This window comes from Polistes fuscatus, unplaced genomic scaffold, assembly GCF_010416935.1.
Source record: "Polistes fuscatus isolate 324 unplaced genomic scaffold, CU_Pfus_HIC Scaffold24, whole genome shotgun sequence".
Lineage (NCBI taxonomy): Eukaryota > Metazoa > Arthropoda > Insecta > Hymenoptera > Vespidae > Polistes > Polistes fuscatus.
The window spans coordinates 2,797,587-2,812,675 of record NW_025113101.1 but is presented as its reverse complement, the minus strand read 5'-3'; the positions used below and the strand labels follow the sequence as shown (position 1 = coordinate 2,812,675).

Sequence of the window (15,089 nt, the reverse complement as noted above, 5' to 3'; positions counted from 1 at the left end):
TGCAATTTACTAATGAGATGGACCTCGAACTCTTTACTCTATGCTTCATTTATTAGAGGACAGATTCCCGTGGAGATCAATTCGCGAATGAACTTTTTAAATACATCTGGAAGGTTCGTTAAAAGTAATAAAGAAAGAAGAATGTCTCCGCGCGCCAATGGTGAAAAAGTTTCGACTTCGAGCGTAATTACTTATGTGATTTATTTAGAAAATTACGAATGGCCCGAAGCTCCTTTAACTTTTTTATTCGAATAAGTTTTACTCTTCCATAGAACAGTAGTAATTTGGTAAATTGTTAAATATACAAACGACGACGTAACAATTCTTTCCGTCTAAGTCGAAAAATGTGTTACGTCTTTTTATTCGAGGCTTTGTTTTTCAATATAATTCCCTGAAATACGCGTACGGTTTTAAGATGTATTACTTTTTCCTTCTATATCATATGGACTCAGCAGCAGTCGAGTATTATCGACAACGATTTTCAAATTCTCAAACTATCTAAAAGATAGAACAGAGATTAATTAAGGTTTCAATTTAAAATTTAAATTTGAAATTTTGTAAACGAAAAAATATTACTTATTTCGATCGATTTATTTTGACATGTAGGATCATGTAGATAGATTCTTTGTCCAGTTGTATCATCTACTCGACTACGACGTTCTATATATATTTCGTTTATTATTATTACATAGATGGACGGATTGTTCGGTACTTGGATCAGATGATTTAAACAGCTAGTATCCCTATACATATAGAAGCGCGATTTCATCCCTTTGAATTCTCCAATCAGAGGGGAATATGCAGTCAGTGCCTTGTCATTAATCAATCAGTCAATTAGGGTCATTTCGCTATTAGGCCTCGTTATGCGTCATGCCCTTAGAGCGCTGGTCTTTGACAGCCTAAAGTGCAATAGTACCACTGTGAATGTCGATGGTGTTAAGTGCCACGGTGTTAAGGCTCATCTCTAGCAAATCGAGAGGTTTCGATTTCTCTTTATACGGATATAATATACTTACAGGCATATACACAGGCAAGAATTTCTTTTCAACATTTTCCAAACTAATTGAAACGATAAACGGATGTTGATAAATATTTTGTAAATGCGTATACGTAGATTCGATGTTTCATTTCGATAGTCCTATTATTTCGTTTGTCAACAAAAAATAATATTTTAATGAAATTATTTCTCTGATTTTTTCTATATTAAAACATTAGGAAAATTTCATTGCGATAGTTATTTCTATAGTTTCTTTTATTTAGGAGTAAACGAATCCAAGAGAATGTCGATAGCTTTCGAATAGATATATAAGCCGAACTCTTTCATTTTACCAACGATGTTCAAGATATTTGAGAAGGTATAAGGTATAAGATATATTTCCTTGGTTATTCCGTAAGATGACGAAAAAAGAGAGAGAGAGAGAGAGAGAGAGAGAGAGAGAGAGGGAGGGTATATAAAAATGATATTATCTTGTGTAGTAGGATTCTTCTGTAATTCTTGTAACAATCTGCTGATACGTTGTCTATGCAGGCAAACGTACCGTTGCGGATTGTCTTGCATATGTCATACATTATACATCCCATAACATATATACGTATTATTATATAACACAGATGAACACACACAGAAAATATCATCATAGTATATACACGGGCAATATAACTCGTATGTATATGTGTGTATCTACGTATATATATAACTACTTTTATTTATTTTGTCATCCTCGCGTGGGACTTTGGTTTCGAAGCACGAAACTGCCAAAAGGAAATGAAATTAGTCGCATCGACAGTTTTGTTCTCGTAAGAGCACGTGCCATTAATTTCAACGAAAAGAATTGAGCTCGGAGCATATGTACATATGTATATGTACATAACGAGATGAAAATATTGGCAATTATTTCGAAGCGATTTGTGGAATCCGATCGCTCGGTAGGAATAAATATCTGAGAAACGTTAAGGGGGAAGCTTTGCAATCGAGTGTATATCATCTCTCATTAGAATCTTGCACAACCTCAAAAGTGCTCTTTACCCGGGTTGTTAAGGTATACAAATACTAAGCTCGATATTGTGACGTACTATAACGATCCGTCCTCATAAAATTCTGCTACGTTGGTGCACCAACGAAAGATAAACTCAATTACAACGTAGCACGTCGTACAACCTTAACGAATTTAGTTGTTCGATGCTCGTGTTACTCGAGGCTCCTTTTTCTGAAAAATGTCTAATTCGTTAGCGCACGAACGGCCATGTATTGTAAATTCGATTTTATTTAGTTTCATCAAACTTCAATTTACAAATTTAATTATAAAAGAAAATACAAAGAGTACCGGCTTGACACAGAAATATGTAACATTTAACAAAATTGCCGCTGTATTTATTTTTCATTAAAGATGAATTTCGTCAAAATCCCAGCTCGATAAATTCGAGGATCCCCGAGTTTTAGAATTACGATCGTCCCCGAGCCAAATCTATTTGGCTCGAAGCAAGTTTGCAGTTCCCATCCGCCGTAAATTTTCCTTGATAATCCGAAATCTTTTTCGAGAGAACGCGCGAGAAGGAAGAATCACGTCGCGTGGATCTCGAGACTTATTCGTGAACGCATATGCACGGAAGGAATCATCGAAATTGTTAGAAAATTTGTCCTCTTGAAAATCTCACGGAGGGAAGAAAACAAATAAAAAGTGGACGAAGGGACGACGAGTAGTTCGCTTAATTTGTAGAAAATCGAGCAAGAATGAGTACGTAGATAAAAGGTAAACTTATCCGACGTGGTCAAAATGTCACTGCTAGCCATTCTCTCTCTCGGTTTACATATATTTTATTTGAAAATACTATTCGTTTCCCGGCGATTATCGTAAACGCCGCGACCTATCGCCTTACCGGAGACGGCAGCACTTTGCTCGCGTCTGCGCTTTAACAGTTCGCGCGCTTTTTACTTCTTGGTGATTTTTACGAAAAAATACACGCTCCTTATTTTCAAGACCAAATTTTTTCAACTCAAATCGATGCCGATATGAAGCTGGAACTGCAAATGCAATTCTGATTAAACTCGAGTCGAGGTCGGGTCTTCATCGCTCCTCTCATCGTTGGCATTCGCCAACAGTACTTATCTATCTGATATGAGTATACATCAGATCCATCTATTATTTTATTTCCTTGTAAATTATATTCAGATCAATATTTCATTAATATTTTCTTACCATGCTTTCTTATTTTAGAATTGAAGTATATGAAAAAGTAATGAATAGCTGGTTAATGGTTTATTCAACGAACGGTTGTAATAACGTCCGACTGTTCATTTCTTTCTCTTTCTCACACATGTATTCTATCTCTCTTTCTTCCTCTTACAATGGTAAGATGTCAAATTGAGGTAATAAACGCCCAAACTAGAGTAACGAAGTTCTCAGTAAGTTTAGATATTCACCGACAAGTAGGAGAACCTGTCACCAACTGAACTTTACTAATTAACAGGATGTTGCTAATTGATAACACCAACGCTATAAAGATAAAATACATTATGCCATTACTGTGATTTTAGGAGTACTGTAGCATCGTAATTTGAGAAAATAGAGTGGAAACCTTGAATAATGTCTGTCCCATATTTTCATCATAGTTAAATTAATATTATGATATTACAATCTTTGCTGATCATTTCAGTATACGCAAGTTGAAGGTATTCTAATAGAAGACGATATAATGTTTAAAAAAAAGACCATGTTAGGTGGTTCAAATTTGTGAAAGAAATGTCTAAAGTATAGTTTCAAAGTTTATTTTTATGTTTTATTGCGATGGATAATGTATAATATGTTGGCCATTCTCGGGGCTTTCATTTTCTTTGGTTTTTCTTTGGTTTTTCTTTGGTTTCAATTTAATTCGGATGGGGTCATCTTCAGGATGCACATCCCGGGTCTTCAGAAGCGGTTACCTCCTCGTGGTTAGACCTGGGCAATGGTATTTTACTTACAGTATAATGTTTAACATATTTTATATGTTATGCATTCCATTGCAAGTAAAATCTAGCCAAAGACCGCTTACCATAAACATTATAATTGTAATTAGTTTCTTTTAACTTCCCAATTAATACCATATTCTTTTACTCTTTTCCTTGTTTCCTTGTATCCATTTCATCTATAGAAACTAATTACCTTATAATGTTTTTTAATAACTTTTATACATTTACAGGTAGCAGAAAGTAGTCTAAAATTTATTGTTGTTTGTTTGAAATTCATAATTTACTTTTTTTTTTTTCTTTTTTTTTCAGAAGATCGATTACAGTGCATCTACTAGGTACCTTTTCAAATAATTTCTATATTTTTACAAGTTCAACAGAGATAAATCAAGAATTGTTTTAATTTAATTTTCATTTTATTTGATTTCAGGATATGATTGCGGATTCCACGGAGGACTCCTCAATTCTTCTTATAACCTTTGCTCTCTTGAATATAATTTATCCGTGATTACACCGCACTTGAATTCAATGCTGCACTAACATGAATTATTAATACGGTTGGTTGTTAAAAAAAGGTGGCTGAAATAGCACAGATATACGTCGGTTCTCGACAAATATAAAGAGATTAAAATCGCTGAAAGCTAAGAATTTGCACATTTAAGTCGTTCTGTGATTTTTGTTATCTTTATATTTCTTTTATATTTATGATTGTAAGATTTTCGATCGAGTATGCATTGAAAAAACACGCATAAATCTTTCGTGAAAAAGTATTTTTATTAATGAAAATCAGAATACTTGTTATTTAATCGAGGAAAAGGAAGATTAATCGGAATTTAAAGATCGCCGCGCGCGATACATGACTGCTCCGAAAATATATTTCGTGCCGACGAATCGCGTTTCGCGTATACTTCTTCATCGCAATAAATATATTCGGTGCGAAGGATACCAAGGAGAGAGGAGAATAAAAAGAATATCAGAGAAAAAGACATCGAGCATAGCCAAAAGAGATTAATATGCAAAGTAACGGAGCGTCGTTTCATAGTCCAAAAGCTCGTACTGTACGCGTTTTATCATAAGGAAAATCGATTCCAACTGTCGTACATATTTTACTTCTCTCGTATCTTCGCATAATCGTTGCGGAAGTTGCGAAAAGAATAAAAGAAAAAAGCGGCCCTAGGGCGAGGAAAGAGTAATGCACGATTAAGACAAGCGGCGGACCCCGTTTGCAATACTTTACCGAGAGCAAGACTACTCCCTCTCCCCCTGAAACCTCTCCCTTACCTTCCTATCTCTTTTCTCCCCTTCTACCCTCTCTTTCGCGTCTAACTTAAACACGTCCACCCAAATGTACACATACAAACGCCGTCTGCAGCCCTTCCGACGACGACGACGACGACGACGACGACTAATATTCTCTCTCGTGAGTTTTCTTGTGATTTTCATGAAATTGCTTTATAATTTCAGATTTATATTTTCCTCGGCCGCATGTCCGCGCATCCTACGAATTCGTTCGCACGCCTATCTGACTTTTTCCTTTCTCTTCTTCCCGCTATTTTTTGTCTCCAAGGGTATATAGAGTAATCGTAAAATGCTTCCAATTGATTTTTCCTTTGCATCATTCCTCCGACAAATTTACGAATAACATCTTGATTTCTTAACGCGCATTTTTTGTTAACGAGAAAACCGCTTAACTCTCGCTTAAATATCATTCGCTCGAATAACAGGTGTCTCCCATTCGCCGTTACACTCGCAAAAGTCGAATCGAAATTAAACCAAGAACTCGTATAATTCGTTTGCCTACCGATCCGTTTCTCTTTCTTCTTTCTTCTTTCTTCCTTCTTTTTTGTTTTCCTTTTATTTTCGCTCAAACGAAAGAACTTTTATGTTCGAGACGATAAGTTTCTACGATTAATAGCGATTTTGTTAAAGTAAATATTATTTCTACATGGGGATGTAAAATAACAACCTAGTATCTTTGATGATCGAAAAAATATTTGATGTTTTTAATGAAACTGGACAAATATAGAAATATTTGTATACGCATGGATATTATAAAAAAGGCAGCGTACAGAAAATATAATATTTAAAAGAAATAATTACGAGGGAGTAAAAGTGGCCAAATGTACAAATAACGGTTACATATCCGGTGTTTAATAATTACATTTTATTAATTACAAATGAAATGAAATCCGATGAAAATCGGTATACTATTTGACAGACGACGCATCAAATTTTCGGACGATAAAGTAAAGCGATACGAAATATGGCTTTGATGATTATAGGCAAACTATTGAAACGGATGATATAGCGATGTTCAGTATGATTTGGTTCACCTTCGTGAAGTACTATTACAATCCGTCGAAACGCATTGGTAGATCTTGTCCGAAGGGACCGACCGACCGACCGATCGACCGACCGACCGACCGACCGACCGACCGACCGACGGTATCTGCTTCCAAACGTGATTAGAGAAATGCAATTATTCTATTAATGAATCGTCCTACGATCGTGACTCTGAAATCCCTATGATGTAATAATAGCGATCGGTATGCGCGCCATTTGCTCGTCGTTATTCGCGAGTGCCATCGCGAGTGCCATCGGGAGTGCCATCGATTTCTCTCCGATGTTATTTCCTTCTCAAACCGTCATTACCAATATCGATGATAACAACAAAATTTCAACTTCCTTCCTCGCAACTCGATAAAAGTTAACTTATTTTTAAATAACGCCAAAACTAGCTTACACGTTCTGATATTAATATCGCGTAACGAGTTTTTCGACTTTAATGAAATTCCTAGGGAATAGAAAAAGAAAAAAAAAAAAGAAGGAATCAAATATTTCTGTACTCTTCCCGCGTAACGTTTATCGCAAATGAAGGGACCGGTTGATTTCTCATTTATAACAAGCTTGGTTTACCGACGGTCATGAAATATTTTCTCTTAGCCGTTAGAAGAGAAATCATTAAAGATGCATATTCTAGGATATAGCATGGATTATTAATTCTCCTTTTGGCATCTATCCTGCCCTCTTTCTCTCTCACTTTTCTCATCAATGATGTTTGAAGTTGGAAAGAAGAGAAAACTAGAGAGATGCTTTGGAAGTAAATAAACGGACAGCGCGTAATGCATACGCAACCGAGTCAGCTACTTCTGAAAACGAGGAAATGAATTGCCTTTGCGATAAGCTCGTATCTCGAGCACGATTCCTTTCCAAGAGCCGAGAGCGCCTGTCGTTCCAAGCGCGCGTTACCTCCTTCTCTTTCTCCTTCTCTTACCGTTTGCTTTCGAATCGTTTCTTCTACCTCACTCTCCCCCTCCCCCCCTTTCTCTCTCCCTCTCTCTCTATTGCAAGGCGCCAGTTTAAATTAGACCGTTATCTTACAAACAGTGAACGTACGAGAATCGTTGTTTTTCTCGGACAGGTGGTAATTACTTCTTTTAGAAAATTCTACGAAAAAGGGATAGTGTACGAAGGGTCAGGAGGGGAGGGCTAAGGGAGCTGACATTATTTTATTAAACTTCGAGTGCCTCGATTATCGAGCCCTACAAGATAGAATACATTTTCGAGCGAAACTTTGATCGGTTAAAGATAATAAAATTAAAACTTGCAATAAAGTATGAAATAATGAGAGAAGTGCGCAGAAAGAAGAAGAAGATAAAATGAGAGAAGGAAAAGATCAGTTTCAATGAATACAAAATCAATATTAGAAATTTTTAACTTCATTTATTATACTTTTTATGTTATTCAAATATAAATTTATAGTTTAAAAAATCTATATATAATACATACGGATATTCCAAATTTCAAATACGAATTTTGAAAATATAATCGAAAAACATATTGGTAGATATGTGTTTTATTTTCTACCTTTTACTCTGGCTTTTTATTAATTTTGTCTTCTTTGAACATCGTTCGTTCTCGTATAGTTTATATCGCAGTTACCTTCTTCCTTTTGCTAATCATCCTCTTTCTTCGATTTCATTTCACCCTGTAATATACATTTTCAGAGAAATATTCGGCCCGGAGATAATAACGAAGTACTTTATCAAATCGGAATAACTGCGACATCTATTCCCTCAGATCTATATATATTTTTTTAAATTTGTTTTTCCGTTTAATAATTCGATTAAGTAACAACAATTTTTCGTTAAATTCATTAAAAAAAAAGAAAACTAAGACAATTTTTAGGGACCTTCTTTTTTTTTTTTGATAAATGCATAAAAATAAATAGGATCAATACGTGTAAACGATAGGTTTTATTTTGATTATTATCACGCGTAATTATCTATTGTACAGAAAAATAGGAATACATAGGAATCGTCAGAGATTATTTAACACGACGCATTTCTATAATAAAATTTGATAATAAGAAATAGGGAAATAAAAAGAAGCAGCTATTGGAAATGTTAATGTGTTAATTAATCGTTCGAATAACGAAGATCTTTGAAATAATTTAGTCGAAAAATGACACGCGTTGTGGTACTGCTCGTTTGAATAGATTTTGATGGAACACACGCCAAAGTGCATCAAAGTGCACCCCACCCGTCAATTGCGCAACGCGATCCAACGTTTGGCATGAACTTTTTGGCATGAAATGTAAACGTCGCGATCAGCTTGAACATTTTGCGCTACTCAAACGATTTTAAACGATTAAACGAAATCGATTATCCGTTGAAGTGTAAATCATTAGAATTTCTTTTATTTTACGAACCAATAGTAATAGCAAAGAACCATCTGTTATTTGCAGTCATTAGGATCGTACGGAAAACATATGATCTATCTAACGATTAGAAGAAAAAGGCCTATTATTAATAATGAAAAAGAAAGAGGGAGGAAGATGTAAAAAATCCTAGTCTCCCTATTGGAGAATTTGTTGTTGTTGTCCACATTTCTATTGCTGTTTAATTGCGAAATTCGCAATCCAATAATCAATGAATGCAATTCCGTCGATCGATATGCTTGAAAAAAGAGCGAATTTCGATCGACTTTCGATCGATTTTCATCGTGAAAGAGGCGATTTTGAAAAGTGCCATCATCGTTTTCATTTATAGAGATTCGCGTTAATTGCAAGCATGCTAGAAAGCGATCGCATTCGCGTCTAATGCTGCGCTAATGAGCTTCCGCGTTTTCCTTTTTGCTATGGCTTTCTCTCTCTCTCTCTCTCTTCCTCTTTCTTTTCATTTTTTGTTTACCCTTATCTTAATACTATATACATATCCTTTTTTCTTGCTCGCTTATAAACAGTCTACGAGCGAATTCAAGAGTTGAAGAGGGAGTGAAACATAAGAGGAGTAAAAAAGGGCGAGAGACAGATAAAAGAATAATAAGATAGAAAAGGAGGAAGAAGGTAAAGAAGAGTAGAAGATAGTTGCAAAGCTTTTAATTATCGGTTGGAAGCAGACGCTGGCGTGGCTGAAAATACGAAGCACAGGGGTGGTGGTAGTCAACGTAATAAGTCACTATAGGTTAGACCTATAATGAGTGCACAATTAAACGAGTATCATAATAATGAACTATAGAATAATCAACGAGTGTTAAAACTAAACTTTCGTGAGCACGGGAACGTGGCAAGTTCATCATCGTGTATTATTATTCGATTTGAAAGCGTGGAAAAAGACTGTAAGTTTAATAAGAGAGGAAGAAATTTGAGTAGGGCGTGTCGTTATAAAGATACGACCTCGTCATATTTAATTAGTCCATTCGAAATTTTTCTTCTTCGTTTATTCTTTAATCCTTACAAATTGTAACTATTATTTTCTTTTACTTTTTGGTTTTGGATTTTTCTCCGTTTTCTTTTTTTTTTTTGTTTCTAATTTCTTTTCTGATCGTAGAAACATGTGATTATGAAAAAATGAAAGTAGTAGAGAATTCGTTATGAATTGATACGTCTATGTACGTCGAAATTGGTTAAATATTTGATATATATTTCACATTATGTTTATTATAATTATGTTTACGTGATATCCGCGTAGAATACAATACTAGTTATAATCGTCGCTTCGCTTTAAAATCTTCTGTTTTATTTAGTTGGATTTTTAGTCTGTTACCTGTGGGAGGCAAGTTCGGTGTTGCCTGTCGCTGAGAGGAAGGCATGCACGATTCATGAAACTTTCACCAAAGTCATATGCCATAAACTGCAACGCACATGGACCTTTCCCTTCTCTACGACACCCATGAGAGCGTGAACATTTGGGCTGTAGGGATCTAAGGGAAGTGAAGGGAAAAAAGGACACGTAGATATATCCGTAATATTTGTACATGGGGATTTAGAAAAAGGAGGAAAAAAAAAAAGAAAGCGGGTAAACCTGTAACGCAGTATTTCAGAATCGTTCTTATGATAATGTTTCAATGCGACCATTCTGGCTTTATTCCAAATCCTTCGAAGCCAACGGTTGAGAAATCAATCGATGAACATGGGAAATATTCGTTTGAGAATTTCCTTACGATCTACCTTTTTCAACATTGTTTTTTTCCTCCTTTTTCGTGTCCTTTAAGACCCCCTTTACACTTGGTGGCTCATATAAATTCATAGATTGATATTTTGTAGGATTTTTCAAGCAATATCTAAAATATCTCAGCTGGTTTTCGTTCATAGATAATCAAGTAAAATTTCGCGTTTTTTCAGTCGACGACTCCCTCTCGAATTGATTGCACTTTCTATGATTCGAAAATTATTAGTTATTAGTTATTTAGTCAATTATTTTTCTTATTTTCTTTTCTGTTCTATTTCGATATTTGAAGGTAAGGAAAGAAAGAGGTAAAATCAGCAGGATGTTCAACAAAGCGGTTTTCGTCGGCCTCCCTCGGTATTTCTTAACAAAAGTAAGTCACTTCGAGAAGGATGGTAAATACGCAATTTCCGCATGACCGGTGTGCAACTTTAAAGGATCGTGTTCCTTAGTTCAATCTTAGCAAGACTTTACGTTCGACCGTGTTTTCTTCTCTCTTGCTATGAAGTACAATGTAAACGTTCAGCCAAATGAGAGAGAGAGAGAGAGAATGAAGGGGAGGAAGTGAGATTATGCTAGAGGATTCCACAAATGCGATCAAAGTTATGATAGACTTGAAACGTTGTTACCCGCCTGTTATTGTAAGAAAATCAGTTGCGGAATAGGTGGGAGGCATGAAAAAAAGGGACAGAGTAAAGCTTAACGGAAAGGAAAGAGAAGAAAAAGAAGTAAAATAAGAGGAAGAGGTTGAAGAAGAGTGGGTCCGTTACAGGATAAGTGCCGGGGATGCGATGAAAGTCGCTATCGAGCTCGATGTTTCCCCAGCGACTCACACATTTTCTTTGCTGCGTTCTCGCAAAGCGAAAATCTAGAGAACCGTCGGGAAAACGATTCGGCGAACAGCTGCTTAGGATTTCATAACCTCTTCATAGATTTCAAAGAATCTCTCTCTCTCTTGTTCTTTTTTTTTTCCTTTTTCCTAACATCATTTTGTATTCCCTTTGAGATATAGTAATCAATGAAAATAGTTTCTTGTTGATAAAATAGCTAATAATATTGCTAAACCTACGCGTTTATCCTCGCAATAAAGAAGACGCTCTCTGACGCGTAAAATATATGTAGTTATGATCACGTTAAATTATATTTAGAGTTTTAATATCGATCCGTGTTGTTTATTGCAGCTACTATAGTTTTGATCCATTTTGCGTTGAAGAAATATGCGAATATGTTTTGTAAGATCTTTCGAAGATCTCTTTATTTCTTCTTTCTTTCAAAATGCACGCTAGACTGAAATTAGAAATACGATCGTTTGGAAAGGTTTGCCCCAGAGTACCTTCGGCGAATTTGCGCGGCTGGAAAAGTGCGGCATCGCGTGAATCATCGCTCGAGTCATCGCGTGATTCATCTATTCGAGTGGAGCTTTCACGCGAACGGTCAGACTAGATAGCGTAATTCTTATCGAAAAGGTACGAGCAAGTATCTCGAGGCAGTGGCATTGTTGCACATTGCATATAACGCATATTGCATATATTGCGATAACAAGGGAAACGCAATGTTCTCTTTCGAAAGCGTTGCTTCGTACAAATCGAACGAAACTTTGGGGGCACGTTTTAGCATTTTAAACAATAGCACCTTCGAGTGAATATTATTTTATCTAGTTTCTTCGCTAAATATTATCATTTCGAATAAGATTAAATATTTGTACAAATTCTCTTGAACATTTTACAATGATTCCGCGAATCTATTCGATAACGATTAAAATACTTTTATTTATAATAATTGATGCATCGCGAGGTATGTACAAGCGTTTAATTCAAACGATTTCATTTAATTAGTTATTTCACAAATATCGAATTTCATTTGTAATTCTTGAAAATAACGAAAAGCTTTTTATCCTATTCCGTATTCTATACCTACGTGAATTCAATTTGTCGAATAATATTGTTATAATTATTTTGATCAGTATCGATTAGAATCGAATGAAAGGAAGACGTTAAATGTCATACGTTCTGCTCGATTCAGAGTTTGTCGCGAGATTCTCGCTCGAAGTCTAGTTTCCGTTGCTAATCTACTCGCCAGTTGCCCTTTCGCGCTATTATTATCCGTCCTTAAAGCGTGAAACCGGTGGCAATGCTCCTCAAATCAAACGACCGAAGTCCGTGCACCGCCTAATCTTGTGTGCAAACTTCGTCGGCCATACTTAGTCCGGAAGGAACAGCAGACAGATTGCTCAAGCTGCAGCCTGTCCAACCCGTTGGAAGGAGGGTGGGAGGGAGGTAGAGAATTACCGTGAAGATAGTTTCCAAGATAGTCCGATTCGAATTACTTACCACGACGTACGATGGCCTCCAGCTATCGCAAATAATACCCTTTTCTTTCTTTCTTTTTTTTTTACCCTAGATATAATATAATATCGTACATGTACATACGTGTCATCCGATCTTTTTGTTCGAACGTCATCTCGTTACCGCAAATACAAATTTCATCAAACGCGATAACGAGCTCGTAGAATAAACGAAAATCTATGTCAAAGAGATATTATAATAAAATCGCGCGCGATCGATAAAAAAGATCGATAAAAAAGATGATCATATTGTTCGTATTGTTTGAAAAATAAGCAACTCCCTAGGGCGAATCTATTAGTACGCTTTCATATACGAAAGATTAAAAATTGATCTCTTATTTAACCGTGAGCAATGGGTTTAAATGGAACAATCGTTTGTCAGCCTAGGTGCGAGTTGTTTTAATGCGGTGATTTTATATGCAACGAAAATACAAATATGCGAACTCGTTCGAATTCGGTTATTTGTTATTTCACTGGCACGAGTTTTCTAATCGTAGTTGAAAATTGATGGGTTAAATGATTCGACGAAGAAATAAAATAAAAGTACCTACTACTAAAAAGTGAGAGACATCTTTTAATTAATCGAATTAATTTGAAATTTTTCTTTTCATACTGGGTAATAAAAAAACATCGGTGTTGGAAGTCGAGTAACTGGGTCAGAGTTTGTGCAGTAAGGTCGCGCGCATCGCCGAGAAACGGATAATTAAAAAATTTTCAACCAATTCGCTCGCGTCGAGCAATTGTAAGGGTAACTCCAGGCGCTGCTTTAGTAAGTCTCAGGGGTCTAACGAGAGAGTAGATTCGAGTTTTCCTTCTTTCTCGTTCGTTTCTTTTTTGAATCGAGTAGTAAGTCTCGCGAGATTAGGAAAACCGTATCGCCGAGCTATTATTTCGAAAAATTAGACCTCTTTATAATTTCACATTGCTCTCTCTCTCTCTCTCTCTCTCTCTCTAGGTTATTTTGAGCTTCTTTTTTTTCGTCGATCGTTGTTTGCGGACGTCATTGGAAGCTTTTATCTTGTCCTCGTAAAATACACGTTGGAAAGGATATTCGACAGGTAGGTTGGAAGCAGTTCCAAGTCCCTCCCGGTTTCTCTCGATCGTAAAAGGCTAAGGAATAGATAGATATCCTCTATTTATAGGTTGAAATCTGCAGTGGGGGAAATAACTCGATTCCTTTCACGTTTCTTCCTGGATGAAAAAGGAAGCGAAACGGAGACATCCTAGTGATGTAGAGAAGTAAGAACGAGACGAACGAGACGAACGGCGAATAATAAGGAAGAGGGGCAGGAGAAAAAGACGTCGATGTATCGACTTCCTTGGCTCGTTGCTCTCAGAATTCAGTCCGCGTAGCTGGAGCATTCGCGAGGATCCAACGAACCTAGGTGACGTATCGGACACCTGAGTCACTCTCAATTTCAAGGATTTACGAGCTTTTGTCGGCGCAACGTCGCATAAACCATATAAAGTATAAACTGCCGAGGTTTTGGATAAACGTCTTTGGGTTTTGATGCGCGACGAAGAACCGAGTCATCAAATTTGCGTTTCTCGCGATATAATAACGTTGGAACGCCTATGGAAAAGTTCAAGGCAAAGAAAGCCGCTTGTATGAGCGAGCTTGTATACGTAGGACCATCGTTAATCGTTTTTACGGTAATAAGAGCGATGGGGGACGACGACGTTGTGCTAGCTAGCTAGCTCGTGCTAACCGAGAAAGAAATAATAAAAGATAGGGAAGACTATCCAACTATAGTATCGAACGACTAAAGTTACCTATTTTTTTGATTCCCCGCAGACTTTTATACAAAATCTCCACCACCACAAAACTCTCTTTCTCCAAAGAGTTTCTCGTTGAGTAAGTTTTTCCATTAGCACCGTCACGTATTCTTTTTTCTCTCTCTCTTCCTACTTCCTCTTTTCCTCTCTTCCTCTCTTCCTCTCGCGCTTGCACGCTGTTTCCTTCTCTTCCTTCCTGTAGAAAGTAAAGCCTCTTAGAGTGGCACATCGTACGAAGAGGAGGCGTTATTCGGCGCACGGAGAGTATTGCCTGCTTGAATTACAATTTCTCTTCCTCCGTTCGACAATGGGCACCCTCCTCGATACGATGAAAGAACCACCACCGCCGCGCGTTGCATCGTACGTGCGTTAAAGTGCGTTAAAGTGCGCTGACAGAAGCGAATCGAACTCGAATCCTTTTTCGTCCCTCTTTTCCCTCTACTAATAGTCGCGGATGTCAAAGAGCTCCTCCTACAGGTACTAACTAACAAGTATTAACCTTTTTCCTTGACGAAGGCCTATTTCCTTCTCCTAACCCCCCTCCTTGGCCTTGTTCCTTCTTCTTCTTCTAAGA

The 15,089-nt window shown here is 36.7% G+C and overlaps 1 long non-coding RNA gene across 2 annotated transcripts; it reads left to right on the top strand.

Annotated features, from left to right (window-relative positions):
- Positions 1-4,228: 4,228 nt before the first annotated feature.
- LOC122518366 lies at positions 4,229-14,507 on the top strand. 2 transcript variants are annotated; one of them, XR_006304064.1, is made up of 3 exons: positions 4,229-4,284; positions 4,377-5,366; positions 13,882-14,507. It is a non-coding gene; the product is annotated as an uncharacterized LOC122518366 (long non-coding RNA). The 2 variants fall into 2 exon arrangements; XR_006304063.1 differs by lacking the exon at positions 13,882-14,507 and adding an exon at positions 9,191-9,555.
- The last annotated feature ends 582 nt before the right edge of the window (positions 14,508-15,089 follow it).